Source organism: Falco punctatus, assembly GCF_963210335.1.
Source record: "Falco punctatus genome assembly, chromosome: Z".
In the NCBI taxonomy this organism is placed as follows: Eukaryota; Metazoa; Chordata; class Aves; order Falconiformes; family Falconidae; genus Falco; species Falco punctatus.
In genome coordinates, this window is record NC_137586.1 from 38,994,919 (window position 1) to 39,012,344 (window position 17,426).

At 37.1% G+C, this 17,426-nt stretch overlaps 1 long non-coding RNA gene across 1 annotated transcript in view; it reads right to left on the minus strand.

The window, feature by feature from the left end:
* LOC308057120 overlaps positions 1–17,222 on the minus strand; it is a 94,086-nt gene extending 76,864 nt beyond the window's left edge. Inside the window, exon 1 of the long non-coding RNA XR_013925143.1 lies at positions 1–17,222. This exon is cut by the window's left edge and continues 51,027 nt beyond it. This is a non-coding gene — a long non-coding RNA (uncharacterized lncRNA).
* Positions 17,223–17,426: the final 204 nt, after the last annotated feature.

The following is a 17,426-nucleotide window of genomic DNA, read 5'->3' on the forward strand; positions in this document are numbered from 1 at the left end:
CCAGGCAAACCCAGAAATGTCAGTCTTCAAAAACCTTGTTCCCTCTAAGAGTTTGCTCAGCCATCAGAAGGACACTACAGAGATGTCACCAGACACATCACACAACCACAGCCTGGGAACCTGGCGTGAGCCTTTGATCAGCTGCATACAGCTCAAAATTAACTTGCTGGTCACTGCTGCAGCATATGAATAGAGTTTTGAAAAAGTGCAGCCAAAAAATGGCTGAGCAGTTGTATGTCAAAGTGTACTGAAGAATATGGCAGTTTTCATTTAGAAATTACTTCCTTTGGCTGTTTATTGTGCCAGAACCTACTTGGACTGACCAAAGAGGCAGGAAAATAAATACTGATATTTTAGTGTTGTATCAAGTTCGAAATAATTCATTGGAATTTTCTTAAGTTTTTAACAAAAGTAAGTGTACTGTTCTCCATATTTTTTTTCCTGAACCAAATCTTAATTTCAACAAGGAAAAAAAAATTAAGAAGAGAAGATAAAGCTTTAGTGAAAAATGTACCATGGAAAATGTTCTTAAGTAGAACATCTGGGGAGAAATGATAATTTTCAATGTCTGAGTGACTGGGAGCGTTACTACAAGTAGCACTGCACTGTGCTACAACAGAGACTGTGAGGTAGACACCTGTCCCTTAACAGGCACAAGATCACTGAGCCCTCTCAGCACAGGACAGGTCTGTGGACATCTGGAGCTGCTTTCTCATGGTGCAGTCCCCAAACACAAGCCCATAACACAGACCAGCCAGTTCCAGCTACTTGGCCCTCAGGGTGCATGAAAATCTCTACCTTGCATGCACACCCTGGGGAATGTCAGTCACGCAAATACCATGGAAAGTTTATTTTGGGGAATAAAGTCATCCTGTAATGGAAAAACATATGATTGTAAATAAGAGATGGGAGAAATCTACCCAGATCTTTAGGCTAGGCTTGGAGCTATGCCAATAGACAACCATCTAAGGATCTAGTCCTTTGAATTAATTTGCTTTCAGAAGCATCTTGTAGTGAGTGAATGCAGTATGGATCAGATATGAAATGACAGTACTAGCTTGGCATCTAGCTACATATTTACTTCAGTTACACATGCTTCTTTTGAATATGGCTCAGATCAAAATTAGATACAAGGGAGAGATATAGAAAGTTATTTTTATGGCTGGCTGGCACTATATAATTTCAAAACATTGTAGGCAAGTTTTCCAGCCAGATTTTTAAATCAATGATGTTCAAATGGCTGCAGATATCATAATTTCAACTTCTCACCGGATCTTTTATGTGAATTAACAAAAATGACCCTTGTCACCAGGGAAGAATATTCGCAACAGAAATTTAACTTTTAATTCAAAAATTCTAATACTTAATTGTCCCACAGATGGATTGTTAGTAATGACTGTGAACATCCTGCAGACTAATGGTCTGATTTCACTGTGTTTTAAGTGACTTATCAACTCACTTTCTGAACTTTTTTCCTTTTTCACCAATCTTATTCTCTCTTTTCCATCATCTCTTTTAACTTGCTAGATCCATGCATGACTGGGTACAGCATATCAAACTGACAGAAAACGATTGCTCTCCCTTTTTTACCGATTTATTTTACTGCCAGTTTGATGAACTAAATCTGTTCACAGTGGGATCAAAAGGATAACAAGACCACTAACTGTCCTGAGCAAGGGGAACAGGGCTACCTCACCCTTTTGGTGGCAAAGAGCTATTAGGTCAACTTAAAAATGCCATTTTGCATACCTTACCCAATTTATGGAGTGAGGGGCTGTTTAGGTGTCTACAAGTTTATAACACATACACACTAAATGGCCTTTGTTTATGAATCAAAAATAACTGAGATAGATTAAATTAATCCTAATTATATAGCAGTGGCTTCATCACTGTGTGATCTGGGGAAAACAGGGGTGGGTCTACTCTGAGCAGCATTGTCCCTGTATAGTGTGTCAATGTGCTATTGATCAAGAAGGCCAAAACATATGTCTCCTTCTTTTTCACAGTCTCAATTGTTTTGGGACTGAATGTCACCTTGTTACTGGAGACACTTCGCAAAGCAACAGGCAGAGAAGCACACAGCAGTGCAACATGCTCAAGACAGAGATGCAGTGCAGGAGCACTAAGTACAGAAGTGCTGAGGGCCAACCTGTAATGCTTCATGTACCTCTGTTGTTAAAGTGCAGCTTCATATTCAGTGATTTACTGAATCTTTGCCTTTGCTTCTGAGCGTTTGTGCACTCTCAGCCCTTGTCAGGAGGGAGGCTATTGTTCAGAAGCTCTTCTCAGCTGCAGTGATTCTGTGGTCAGACAAGAACAAAAAGCAATTCCCTGCAGACCACCTGTAGCAGGGCTTCCTCTTGGAAGTATTTTTCCTGGCAAGGAAGTGAAAGCCATGGCAAGGTCAGCCTAATGGAACTGGATCAGAATGATTCAGCATAGTACTGGAAACTGGGCCATTGTGTTTAATGAGAACACATTTAAATGTCTTTGATATTTCTTTGTGGTACAGTATTGAAGCCCCTAGAGTGCAACATATTCCATCTTAGTTACACTAGCTTTGTTAAATAAGCAAATAATCAGTTACCTGTAAGCAAAAGAAATGGATAGTGTACGTGCCATGCATTACCACCTTTGCTTTAGAAATAAATAGTTCTTTCTACTTAGGATTGTTTTATATTAGACAATTAGATATACTGAATAAATGTAAAAAATATAGTTATTATGAAAATAGGTAATGTCTGCATATGTGAATACCTTCAGCTTTGTTTTAAACCAGTGCACAGTATTTCCTTGTTTTAGGAAAAATAAAATGATAAAAGCATGATCTTACCCTGCACCCTGAAATCTATGGGACATAAATATATATTGCAATATGCATAGAAATTGAGTCTGGGCACAGAGTACCTTGTAAATGTCTAATTTGAAGATTATAAGGAGGAGAACTGTTGAAGTAGGGGAAAAATACAAGAGTTCTGTAGTAAATTTCCATAATTTTGTTGCAGAGTCGCTGAGGCAAGCAGCTTCAGCATTAGTAAAGCTAAAATACAGAGAACATCTTCGTGCTTGGACCAAGAGCTGCTTCACTTGCTTATAGTTCCTATACATTGAAAGGGCTCATTGTAGAGGATTATCCAGGCCATTTCCTTAACATGACTCCAGAATTACACAGAAACAGGTCACATCTTCAGGACTGAAGAAAACTAGTTGCTAGCAAAACAAATTTTTTAAAAGATTTGCCCTTTCAGCAAGCAAGCCAGTGTTGGAAAGGCTCCCAACACCTTCACAGATTATGTGATCTCTCTGTTGGGAGAGGTAACTGACTCCTACTTGTGAGACTTTGACATGCTTTGATTACTGACACTATAGGAGTGCAAAACAGTGTGACCTTACATCCACTGAACCAGCGGGATCAGAAGAAAGACTATTATGAAGAACAGTATATGAAATAAATGCATGTTTTCCTTCTTTGCCTCTGTCCTGCTCTTTTTCTTCCTTTCACTTCAAGGTAGATGATAGGCAAAAGTGCTGGGGAAAAGTAAAGTACTCCTTCTGGACTTGCTCACCCTTCAAACCACACAGTTCCACATACAGGGTTTACTGCTGAAGGTCATCAGTGAGGTTAGGTGCCAATGCAGAGCTGACAGCATTCAAAGTTGCCATACCTTGGGAAGATCGAAGTTAGCAGAACCTGTGGCTGGGATAGTATCTTGCAGAGAGATTAGTAAGTAGCCTGTTCTTTTGCACAGCACCTCTTAAAACCTTCTCCCAAAATGCTTTTTTTTTACCTTTTTTGAAAATAAGTAGATTTAAAAAAATCCAGTCATATTTCAATAAAACAAACAACCCAACAAAAACAATCACATACAATATAGACACTATGTAAGGACTACAAAAAGACAAATGGTGCTTATTATAGGGTCACATAAATGCATGCATTTCATGTCCTTCTTCTTGCCTGCAAGCTGGCAAGCAGGGCTCCAATTCAGCAATGGCTAATAGTGCCAATTTTTAAGCATAGATGGATTAATATGTTTTAATTGCCACATTGCCTATGGAGTACTTCTGTTATAACAATGTCAATGACATTTCTAGCAGTGGGAACATTTTAAAATTAGTAGCTCAGACAAAAAGATATTACAACATTCTCATCATGCTACTAACTTTATTTATTAATTTTTTCATTACAGCTATTTTGTTAGGAAAAATCCAGATATTTCCCTCCAGGTTTTCTTGTGTCATTAATATTTTATTAGGAAAGCAGGCAGTGAACAAGTAAAGGTGCTTCCTACTTGGACAGTGTTTCATAAAACATGTTCATAAGTCAAAGTATGAAAGACAAACAAAGATATCAGGCTGATGTAGGTAACAATATTGAGGTTTATGATTATGAAGACAGGATACACAATCTGGTGATGAAAGAATGACACAGAGCTGAAGTTATTGACAAACTGTTGCTAGAGACACTTAAAATCACTTCAGCAATTCAGGACCTACAGAACAGGTGACATACTGTTGATGCAAATGAGCAGAGGAATGCTATAAATAGGAGCAAGACAGTAAGCCCTGGCTTAAGAAAGATTTTTTAAAAACCTGTTAGAATCCTCTCCCTAATTCTGCTTGAAATGTACCAGCTATGGACAGTCAGATTGCCTGTGAGGTAGGGCTTTTTTTTGCCCACCATCGAGATGCAGCAGTAGGGAGTATATTACAGCCTAGAATATTTGCTGAAAGGAATGTTACTTCTTTGGTTCCCAGAAATCTTAAGTTTATAAATATATATGCATATGTAGGGATAGGTTCTGCTTTCCTAACCTTCCTCTCTCAATATACCGTACAATGAGACAGAGGGGAAGGGTAAGAGCCATTGTGGTAACAGATAGAAGTCTAAACAAAGACAAGTTCAAATGACACATTCAGTACTAAGCTGACTGTATTTTTTGATTCTTTCCAAAACATCTAGTGATGTGCATCTGAAAGCAGATTTAAGCTTTTAAAAAGATGACACATACATCTAAAAAAATGGCAGTGCATTTCCCCAGCAGCTGTGATGCACACATTTGGCACTCTGCAACACTGTTGCTGCCTGCAGAGCACATGGCTCCCTTGACCTTACACCCTCCCTCTGATCCCGCATGGGAACTGTCTCTGCATGAACTGTGTGATACACATGGAGGCTGAAGGTTGAAGGACTCAGGTGGCATTTTTTGCATTCCCTGACAGATCAAATTTCTCCTTTTCATCACCAGATTCTCCATCATTGTCTTTCTCCCCTCACCTTCACTGCCCTCAACTTTCCCCTCTTTCCTGCCCACAGTAACTCCCACTGTCCAGTGTGCAGGTTGGGCAGATAGGCAGTCCTGGTAAGCATTAAGTTAGTTCTGCTGCAACAGGGACATCTGCATCAACACTTGACCTTTTCTGGCCTTGCCATGGGCCGTGCAACACAAAAAGCTGTTCCTGTTTATAAGAATCATATTCAAATAGGAAAATAAATTCCAAGTGAAGAATCAATGCCTAACCATATCCCATGCTTACTAACTACTCCAGTACCACAGAGTATGTTTGCAATGGTGTCACTTTCAATATATACCTGCTCATCATATAGCAAGGTTGCTGCATACTATCATTTTACACTGTGTTTTATAATCTAAATTGTCTGATGTATAGAAGAACTTTTCATCTCTCCTTTTTATTCTAAAAGTAGAATTGTGTGAATTATTAACATACCCTTATGCCCTAGTACAGCACAGACAAAAAGCTGCATATAAGTCCAGGGTTTGACTCAGACTGTGGCCAGAAAAGCATGCACATTTCTAGTGCTTCTCTGGACTCTTGAAGAAAAAGTGACCATACAAACTGAAGAAAAAGAAATCCAAGTAATTATCTTCTGAGACTTGCATTTTCCAGTTCAGATTCTCATGTAGAACAGTTCATATGTGTTCTGGTTTCAGTTGGGGTGGAGCTAGTTTTCTTCTTAGTAGCTGATGCAGTGCTGTGTTTTGGATTTGGTGTGAGAACAATGTTGATAGCACATGCATGTTTTTAGTTGTTGCTGGGTGATGTTTATACTAAGTCAAGGACTTTTCAGTTTCTCGGGCCGTGCCAATGAGGGAGCTGGAGGGGCACGGGAAATGGGGAGGGGACGCAGCCAGGACAGGTGACCCCAACTGGCCAAAGGGATATTCCATACCATATGATATCATGCTGACTATATAAGCTGAGGGAAGAAGGAGAGGTGGACATTCAGCATTATGGTGTTTGTCTTCCCAAGAAACTATTACACGTGACAGAGCCCTGCTGTCCTGGAGGTGGCTGAACACCTGCCTGCCCATGGGAAGCGGTGAATGAATTCCTTGTTTTGCTTTGCTTGCATGTTGACTTTTGTTTTCCTTATAAAACTGTCTTTACCTCAACCCACGAGTTTTCTCACTTTTACTCTTCTGATCCTCTCCCCCATCCCACTGTGGGGGAGTGGGTGAGCAGCTGCATGGGGCTTGGTTGCCAGATGGTGTTAAACCATGACAATACCTTCAGAATCAGGAAGGAAGAATATTTTTTTTTTTACTTATATTACCACTTAAAACCGAAAATCAGGACAAAAAAAAACAACCCACCAGTTTAGAAATCAGCTACTGTGCAGTGAATTGTGTACATACCTCATGAGAATTTGTGACAATTTTACACTGTACAGGAATGATTTACAGAATTCATGTCCGGGACTCATTTTTACTTATATATAACCAGTTCCTGTTTGATGCATTACAGAGTCAAGTCCCATGCAACCAAACCTATTCAAGGTATTTGTTTTCTCCCTTAATGAAACAGTATAATCAGGTATATAAAATAAGAGACTTGCATTAACAAACACAAGCTCAGAAAGTATTAGCAACTTCTGATGGTCAAATTAGAGAAGCGGTTTAAAACATGCCCATTATTGCTGCTATCAACCTTTAAGAGAGCTCTTGTTAATAAAACTTTGAAACAAGAAAGGTGCGTGCTTCAAAGGGATTGGTCCAGAGTGCCTCACTGCTCTAAATTAAGATGTTATTTTGAAGATTGTGCTGTGATTTGTCTTGATACATTTATCAGAATATTTCCAAAATGCAGACCCTATTTTTCTTATTTTCATGCTTTAGAACTCTTTTCAACATTCACAAATTGGGCTGAGTTATCTATACTTTTTAGGGAGAGTCCATTAAGAAAGCATAAAAACATCTTTGTGGACAATGCTAAGAGGATCACTTTACCGCTGCTCACTGACTGTAGTTCCCATCACTTAAGTCTAGAGCTTTTCATGGATTCCTAACTGAAACAAAATATTAAAGGAAGGAGAGGGAGAAAGCCAGTAGAAAACTTAGAATTCCTATGATGGCTCAGACTGGGAGTTTTTTTTCTGTTTAGTCTTTCTTCTTTGACTCAGTTTTTTACCTTGACTTGATTGGTTATTTGGTGTAGAAGTTACGTTGCAACACAGAGTCATGACAACAGCAACATGACACAAAGCTCCAACAAACTTATTTCCTGCCACAAGTTCTTTTTTTTCTTTTTCTTTCTTTTTATTTATTTTCACAGAAAGGAACTCTCTAGCCTTATAGCAGAAGCACTTTATAAGAGCTGAAGCCCAACATTCAGCTATTTTGTCTTCTCCTTGCCAGAACTCACATTTCTGCTACCATTTCTTCCATAGATAATCCTCTGTTACCATATAGGAAACCTTTTGAACTTTTGTAACAATTATGACTGGCAACACTTCAATTCTGTTTCAGGAGATACACCACTGTCTTCATCATCCTACTTTCTCCAGAAAACAAACACAGGAGCTTCACCACCTGTGAACTTCAACAGACTCCACTAACTTTCCTTTCTGTGCAAAGGGAGTGTCAGAACACACCCCAGCATGAAGTCTAGATGAAGTCGAATCACTTTTTTTTTTTTTTTCCCACTTAAAACCCCCGTAAAATAATAATAATATTAAAAAAACCCAATTCAAACTACATAACAGCAGAAAATCTACAGCTTCATGGAAATCATCCACTTGACCCTTCTTTGTAGGTAGGCCAGATGGGGAATATCATTACTGATTTTTAACTTGCTATTTCCTAGGAAATAATCATTGCAAACACCCTTACTTCATTAGCCTTCTTAAAAAGAGGTTCTGACAGGTAAACCGAAAACTTTTAGTCTGTGCCAAAATTCTTTCTACTTGAAACAAGTAAGGAAGCCAACACGTTGCCTTTCTCATGTTTGAAGCTACTTCCCACACTAGTGAAATGGGCAGAGATAATTAAAAAGCCTAGGTTAGTTTCAGATTTATGTATTCATAAGGAATATACCTGTCTGTAACATGCAAGTAGCCTTTAAATGGAACCAGTAATGTAGTTGACTACATAACGTACAGCGTAAAAAACATTTATTGCAAAAGCCTTTCTGTCATAGGTGTTATGAATAAAATCAAACATATTTTAAGGAAATATTTTGTTTTACAATGTTGTTTGACCTTTAGAAGTGACAGACAGCTGCTTTACGAGAACAGATACAGGGGGAAAAAATCATCCATGTATCAGTCTGCAGGCTACAGTACTTTCCCAGATCTAGGAGGTGAACAGAAGAGAATTCATGAAGGTGTTCTTTATTGGCTGTTAGCAAAGGTGATGTTGAGTGGTGCTTGAATCTTTCCTTATTTCATCAGAACTACAACAACATATATTGGTACAGTCATAATATATTTCTTTGGATGCTCCAGGGCATAGAATTAATGCAAAGGGTCAGTTTGTGGCTTGATGTATTTCAGTAGTCCAAGGACAGACACAGGGCTTAAAGGAGGTATCAGAAATTGTTTTGGTTAATTCTGGTTTACTGAATTAAAAGTCTTTCCCTGATGGGAAGGGCTTCTTTTCCCAAGCCATCTACAGTCCTAAACTGTTCAAGGGTTTCCCCCAAAATACTGATTTAGGTTTAAATCCTACATTAGTTGACTTCAACAGAATTCCTTTTGTTATATAGTCTAATATAATCAGTATGAATTCAGATGCAGTTTTATAGGTTTTCAAGTTTTTCTGTATGTTTTTTAAAAATAAGTAGAAAATAAATGGGAACTTCCCAGTATTCAAGAGCAAGGGGTTTTTTTTGTTTTTTTTTTTTTTTTTTTATTCAAATTTATGGCAAATCAAATAAAATAACACCTTTTTCATCTAGGTGCATCTTCAAAAATTGATTGCTTCAACAATCAATACTAGCTTCTGTTTCTGTGGCATACTGCTCGGCCAGGTAGTAGTGTAACAGAGTTTGCAAAGTACTTCAAAGGAAGAACTTTGGAAGGTCAAAAACTGTCTTAGATAACACAGGCTAGAAAAAGAGCTCAGAATGGGTCAAAAGAACCTTTCCTGTTGAACAGAATGTTTTTAATTGTCTAACATGAAGACAGTATTAATTTCAAGGTAAACTATAAAAAGTGACATTGTACAGGATTTGCTTCAAGTGAATGACAAGGAGCAAGCTGAACTTGAAAATTTTAACACATTTCTCATTTTAAACTGTGAACTTAGCTCTGCCTCTAGTGGAGTAGTATATTTTGAACCACAACTGCTAAAGCTCAAAGGAGTTAATATAAAGCAGCCTTTATTATCTTAAAACATCTGAGATCCCCATGAGCCATGCCAAGACCTACTGCACAAGGGATCCAAACTGCCTTTGGAGAAATGATGGCAGTTAGTAAGTGCTCAGTCACTGTTGCAGAAAATCCAGCCTTCAGATGATTGATAAGACCATTACAGTTTTTGTACCTCTTTTCTGCTTATTTTGTTTTCAGGATATGGTAACACATACACACATAAAAATTTCTCCAACTTGCAACAAGTGATACTAATTGTAACAACAGGGAGAAGGTTTTTACTCATTAGATATGTGAATATAGAAAAATACCAATGATTATTTCTGTATTGAGGACCCCAAGATTTATCCTACTAAAAACCCCAAAAGAAACCAATCACCTTTTTGGATCTCCACTATAAAAGTTTCAGTAACAAGGCTATAGCACCCATGCCGTGTCATGCCGTACCATACCGTACCATACCATACCATACCATACCATACCATACCATACCATACCATACCATACCATACCATACCATACCATACCATACCATACCATACCATACCATACCATACCATACCATACCGTACCATACCATACCATACCGTACCATACCACACCACACTGTACCATACCATACCGTACCATACCATACCATACCATACCATACCATACCATACCGTACTGTACCGTACCGTACCGTACCGTACCATACCATACCATACCATAAAATAACAACTTTTCTGAGATACCTGAAAGGCAGAAAAATATCATAGATAAGCTTCTTCTATGGAAGGTAGAAAATATCTTCAATTTTTTTGTATTCTTAAAACGATAAAATTTGGCCTTAAATTATTCTTTAACAAAAACCCAAAGTGGCCTGCTTAAATGCATGCACTTCCGTGCCCAGCATTTGATTTTATGTAAAGAATAGTTTCAAAGCCACACATGGCTTCAAAACAGCAGATGTTTCCCCCTCCCCTCCCCTTGCCCCGATGCCATAGAAACTATTTCTAAAGTTTATATCTTTCTGTTATTTACCACTTCAGTGCTGCCTGTAAAATACAGAGGTACACACACACCAGTTCCTAACTGTATTAGCATTCCCTGTATTACAGATTTCTCTCTGCTATTCAGTGGCATGTCCCCCTTCTGCCTCCAAACCATCCATATCTCCCTATTTTGGCTATGCTGCTGAGATAATGATGGTTGACATTTGATGTTATTTCACTCCCAAAATTCATATTTTGGATGCAGATGCGAAGCCATTTCTTTCTGATCTTCCTGTGGTGAAGCTTTCCAAAGAGAAAGCAGGATCAGCAACCACTGCAGTATTTACCTGCCTCATTCTGCTCCTGCAAATCCCACTTTGTGACCCCCAAGTGCACACTAGGATTGAAGAGCAGAAATTAGATGAGCTAGTAGGGAGAGGGAAGGCAAGCCAAGAGTAATGCTCCTTCAGTTGAAATGCTGCTGACTGTTAAGAGATTTGCAGTAATGACGGTGATTTCTGTGGGTCTTTAAGGACTTTAAAGGTCTTCAGATCTTGGAGCAGGTGCTCAACTAGCAGTACAATACGAGAAACTGCAGGAATTCTTCTGGAGAAGATTTTCTTCATTAGCTTCTCACACTGACAACTTGAAGAAATGCGGACTGGAGTTTTGGGTTGTTTACTCTCAAAATTCATTAATTATGGTATTTCTACATACTTGCTACTGAACTAGCATTATCAGCTGACACACCTGCATACCCACAAATGGAAATGATCTACAGAAAGGATTCCTGCACTAACTACAATATGCTCTTGAAAAGCTTATTGCCTGAAAAGTCAAAACTTCAATGAGGGATGAGATAGAGTTATGAGAAAAAAAATAGGAAGACAAAAATACAGAGAGAGATATGTAGTGTGTTTATACTGTCTAAAGTCTCTCTCAACAATTTCAGTGGTTTTGTTTTTAAGTTATTTTGATATGTTTCAGTTTTGGAAGTGATTAAATACATTTGTGAAAATCTGTACTGACTGCTACTTTTGCTTCCTCAGGAGATTGGGAAAATCAGATCAGGTACATTCTGAGCACTGGTCGAGAAGGGCAGATTAATCTTAACTTCTTTTTGGCTATATTTAATGCTGAATGGAGATGACACCTCCAAAAAATGCAGGGATTTTTTGTCTGTTCCCTTAAAAAAATGCCAATAGTTGCTGCTGTTCCGTATGTGGCAACTACTGTTTTGTTGCCAGCCAAGATTAAGTTGTAACCCTCTGTTTGGAGGCGCAGAAATGTTTCTAGGCTCCTTAGAGAGCTCATCAGCTTTTAAGTGCTAAGCAATGCCAGATGACCGTGTAACACGAATAGAGTGGAAAGCCATGGTGAAATAGGGATGGCCAAGGGAAAACATTCCAAATAACTAGGCTGTCTCCTGGACTGGAGCTGCTGCTCTGGAAAAAAACACCATTTTGAATTTTCTGAATGACAGCAGATCTTATACCTGCATAGCCTACATACATTCTAGTTTTAAAAACTGGCTATATAACAAACAATAATAGATTTCTAGTGCCAATTTGCAAATAACATGGACACTCAAAACCAAAAAGCAGTTGAGAACACTAAAGTTAGTAATGCTATTTGAAAACCAAGATTTTATTATCACCTTTAAATTCATATGTTATCACAGTAAGCTTTGGTGTGTTATTCTGGTAGGTTTTTAAAGCTGCTGTCATTTTGTTACCAGAAAATTTCCTTAGCCTGGCAAGAATCAAAGTTACTTCTGCCTTTATTTAACAAATTCAGCAGATGAAGTATCCACAAATAAACACAGTCCTTCCCTAGTAAAATTAGATACTAATGCATTTTTGAGCTAATTCTTTAAATACCTAAGAATTTCCTAAGACAGATGGAGTTATGTTCTATCCTTTCAGCTACATTTTCCAGTATGTCATCCTATGCTTCTGAGTCTTGATGTACATTAGAGCTTCATTAGTGTATATGTATTATCCTACTTAGTAGGATTATTAGTGTAATTAGCATTGCTGGTGTGCTGCTTTTGCTATTGCTAAGCAATGGTGTCTGAACAGAAGTCTGGGAATTTGTTTCTTATTGTGATGTTTGCTGACACCAGATGAACTTACACAAAATTCTTAATTCTCACTACAGGGAAAATTTCCCAATGCATCCTTCTGATTATTACTTAATATTGCTGGAAGTTGACATTCTGCTCCTAGTTTGATGGAGGAAAAACCAATAGGATCAGATTCTAACAATACAAAAAAATCATTCCCACAGATTACCACTTGCTTCATTAAATTGGCACTGAAGTTAATTTTGTGCCCACATCTCACTGAGGACTTCTGCAGTCAGGACTGCAAATCAAACTACTGGTCTTGATTGTTGATCTGGGAAACAGTATTACTTTAATAAAGTGTTGCAGTAAGGAATAAGAACATGTCTAGCCTTCAGTTTCTTTGCCCTCTATTATAAATAATGTGTATTAAACAGAGCACTTGTAATCTCACAAGTTAAAGATGAGTCCTCATCCATGAAAACAGCTCAGTAACCAAAACAATATTTGATTGTTCCTTACATACAACCCTGAACCACAGATATGTCATATTAATGTCCCTTCATTTGTGCAAATATGTACTTATGAACTGCCTATTATTTTCATGATTGATAAAAAGGCCCCACAAGTTATAATTTTATGTCCATTCTCAATGAAAAATTTAAACTGAAGAAAGTTGTGAGGAATTTGATAATATTCCATACAAACTGATCCTAAGCAAAACAAAACAAAACAAAAAGTTATTTCAGCCTAAACCATGGGGACATAGTACTACCACATGGCATAATGTGAATGAGTTATGCATGGGCAAGTGATAGCCCATAAAGCATCAAGAATCATAGAATAACTTAGGTTCAGAGGTTCTTAAGGTTGTCATGTGGTCCAATGCTTTGCTCAGAGCAACTTAGGTCAGGTTGCTCAGGCCCTTGCCCAGCTGCATTTTGAATATTTGCAAGGGTGGAGACCTATTTATTTGATTTTACAAAGACAGAAATAAAATATCTTTTATTTAAGTAGGATAGTTTGTGTGTAAACCATCATACGGCAATTTGCATTTGTGAATGTCCAAAACCATAACATTTGACTAATTTGACTGCATTGAAAAAAACTGCAGGAAGCCACAATAAAAGTGTCATGAGGAGGGTGATAAAGTTGAAGTCAGACTTATAACTGATAACCATTCTGAAGAACAGCCTTCTTTCCTTACCTTGCCTCCATGCAGTTTGATTCTGGCAGACTATACACAAGGTACCTAATTTTATCCTGGTGTATTTAAAACACATTTTGCAAACTTCTTGCTATAAGGAGCTGGACTCACACGTTATAACATTGATATGGTGTTGGTTTTGGTGGTTATGTAACTGAAGTTTCTAAACCATCAGTGAAACACTCTAAATTTCTTATTCAACTATAGTGTGCCATTGGTATCTTTGTTAAAATTATCTGTCTTTCAAAAGCTCTTAACAAATGCAAATACATAGAGATTTTGAGTAAATGGTGTTCTTGAAAGGTGACTAACAGAAAGAGGGGAAAACTGTTTTCCCACATACAGCCTTTCTTAGCAGAAGCTTTCACAGTAAGCCCAGCTATGCTAGCCTCAAAACATATGCTGAATCTGAAGAGGTTTGTTAGGTGGTTTTGGTTTTGGTTTTGTCAGGGAATATACTAGGTCACTGTTCCTTGCTAGCTGAGCTTCTGTTTAGGAGTTATAAAACCAGAGGAAATACTGCATCTGGAGAGAACAGTAGGCTATTTAATGTACAGAATGTGCTTTCCAACAATAAGTGCAAAAATCTTTGAAGTTACAGTCAGCAACCAGTCCATAAGGGAAACTTAAAGTGGCAGAAGTAGTACTCTTTATCACTTCTGCATGTTTCAACTGTTCAAATTGTGCTATGAAGATTCTTACTTTTCATTTTAATCCTCAAGCATTTTTAATCTATTGGAACAGTTCTCCTCAGTCAAGTCTTGTAGATACAATTTTAATAAAACTATTAGTTTATTAGCTACAGTTTAATAAAACATTAACTGAAGCATATTTATTTTTTCATACATTCCTTTCAAAACAAAGTAAACAACTATGTTCATTTATCTGTAGAATCTTGATGATTTTTGATATCTTGTGGTTCATTTCCATTTCTACCTTTTCCAATATAGTTTAACTGTTCAGAAAGGTAATATATCAAGATATCTACTAGTTTAAGTGAAAATTTTTATACTGTATGCATAAGTTGTGTTTTATGTAGCACATTTACTTTGAAAAAAATATATGGAGAATTTTATCATTACCTAAACCATTGCTAGTTTTTAATATACATGATATCAAGTAAGTCTTAATAATTTCAGTAGAATTCAGCCATGATAAGTTTTACACCAACACCTTGATTATTTCACTCAGACAACAAAAATACTTTATTATGAAAGAGTTTGAATCTCATGACCTTTCTTGTAAAGTTATTTATTGTAATAAAACTTTTTTGTTTGTTTTAGTGAAATAATGTTTTGATATTTCATTTTGAATCAAAGAATAATGGATGAATTTTCATTACTCTTTTACTTCAAGCTTTGGAGGCAGGATTCAAAACTACTTTCTTCCTGAATGTATGTGTTAAAAATAGCTGTGCTAGACTATCCTTTAATCAGTATTCTTTAGAATCACTCTCTTATTAGTTCATCTGGCATTTGAAATAGAAGCTGATAATCAAAACGTTAATCTACACTTTCTCTTCATAAGCTAGTTGTGTTTAAAATAACAAGAAGTTATTTGTTAGGCCGTTTTGTTATATTCCTTGCATTTTTGCTATCAGTAAGAAAAAAATAAAACTTTCAAATGTCTGTTGTAAAGCTATGTTCCATCTCCTTGTTTGTATTCTTTTCTCATAAATCCTACCAAACAGATGTATATGCTCATTGTCATCTGTATTTGTCACTGTACAGGCTGTCTCTTGCCAGTTTTTCAGCATGTTGTTAGACATGAATTAATTGTGAGCTGTCAGTCCTATATTTTCTTTACATCAGAGCAAATCTGACTACCATTCCTGAATGAAAAAGTCATCCAAATAGTAGTCAGAGTAGTAAAGAATTTATCTGGTCATCTGTAACTTGATGTTTACTCAATATCTCTGCTTTCCATTGTTGGGCATTTTGGGTGGGGGAGGAGCAGGGGAAGAATATATTACTGTATTCCATTCTCGTGGGAAAAATAATCACACATTTATACAAACACCCCCATATTCTATATGCTTTTAAATAAGATATTTCATTTTTTCCTGTGTTTTTTAATGTCTTTTATTACACTGAAAGTTAAGCTCTATGGGCTATCAGAGGGCTGAGTTATTGGCCAATTATCTCATCATAAAACTGTTCACAAGAGATAATACATGGATAGTGCATAAATCTAAAGACTGTATTCACTGTCACTTCATATATCCAGGTGAAACAGAATTAATCATCATAATCGAGTTGTCCATTACCACATCTGCAATGGAAAACTGTGTTCCTTTCACACATGCACATTTACACATCTTCAACAAACTGGTGTAACTCAGTCATATAGACAGTGGATTAATACTGGACCAATGACTTACAAGTAGGGAATGTGGCAAATACATTACAAAAATCCATTTACTGAAAAAACCCTCCAGTCCTCACTTCAAGAATTTATCATCTGTGGCTAAAGATACATGATGCTGTAAAAGATCCATTTTTTCTTCAGTTTTTTCAATACTTGGTATTCAGCAAAGCCAATCTACTCCGAATAGTTCCAAATAATGCTTAGAACTTTGTAGTATAAAATAGCTATCTCTACAACACACATTACCTTATGAAAGAGAATCAATAGGCATTAACTTCTGTAAGTTAACATTGTCCTTTCAAACTGTACATTGTAAACTTTCTTGGTGTGTGACAGATTCTACTACTATTGTCAGAAACATAGGGGTCTGGAGGTGAAAGCAGCAATAAACAATACAAATGTCACTTTGACTCTTCCAAGTGTTTGCTATTAGTTTGCAGCCCTATAATATCTACTAATGTTGTTTTATCAACTTAATGCAACATTGATGGATGCTGTTTTCTCCCTTTCTTCTTCAAGTATGCTCACAAGGCCTTTTCAAACCTGAACACTCCAATTTTCTTCTGAATGTACCCAGATACATACTGTTCTACTAGTCTTCTGAGAGCAAGGAAAAAACAAATGGCAGTGATTTGACACACACTGTCACTTGTTCTTACTACCTTACTTTATTCATTCATGTCATAGAGACTAACTGCACCACATTGCTTTCTTCAAATCTGAGTGCTGCTAACATACCCAAAGAAAATAAAAGTTACTCCTGAGATTAAGATTCATCCAGATATTGTCATATATCCAGTATAGCTGGTGTTGCTGTCTGTGAACTATCCTGAAATTTTCCACGTATAATAGCTACCTTCATCTGTCCAGAGCCCTAATCATCATTTATCTTTCACAGTAAAATGCTGCATGCATTCTGAAACTGATATAGGAAATTCGGCTAGCCCGAGGTAAAAATAATAATTATGGTAATAAAATGACGGGGAGGAGGGGGGGGCGGGGAAAGACTTTGGAGATTCTGTTTTTGAACCACAGATGTCTTTTGCTTCAGGAAAGAAACATTTGTTGTTTCCATGAAATATACAATCAAAATTTTGCCTTTTAGCCTCTGAAAAATTCTGTTTTGCACATGTTTGACAGAGATGCAATAGAATTTGGTTGATAGTTTTGTCAGAGCTTTACTTCCTCAGCTGGAACCAT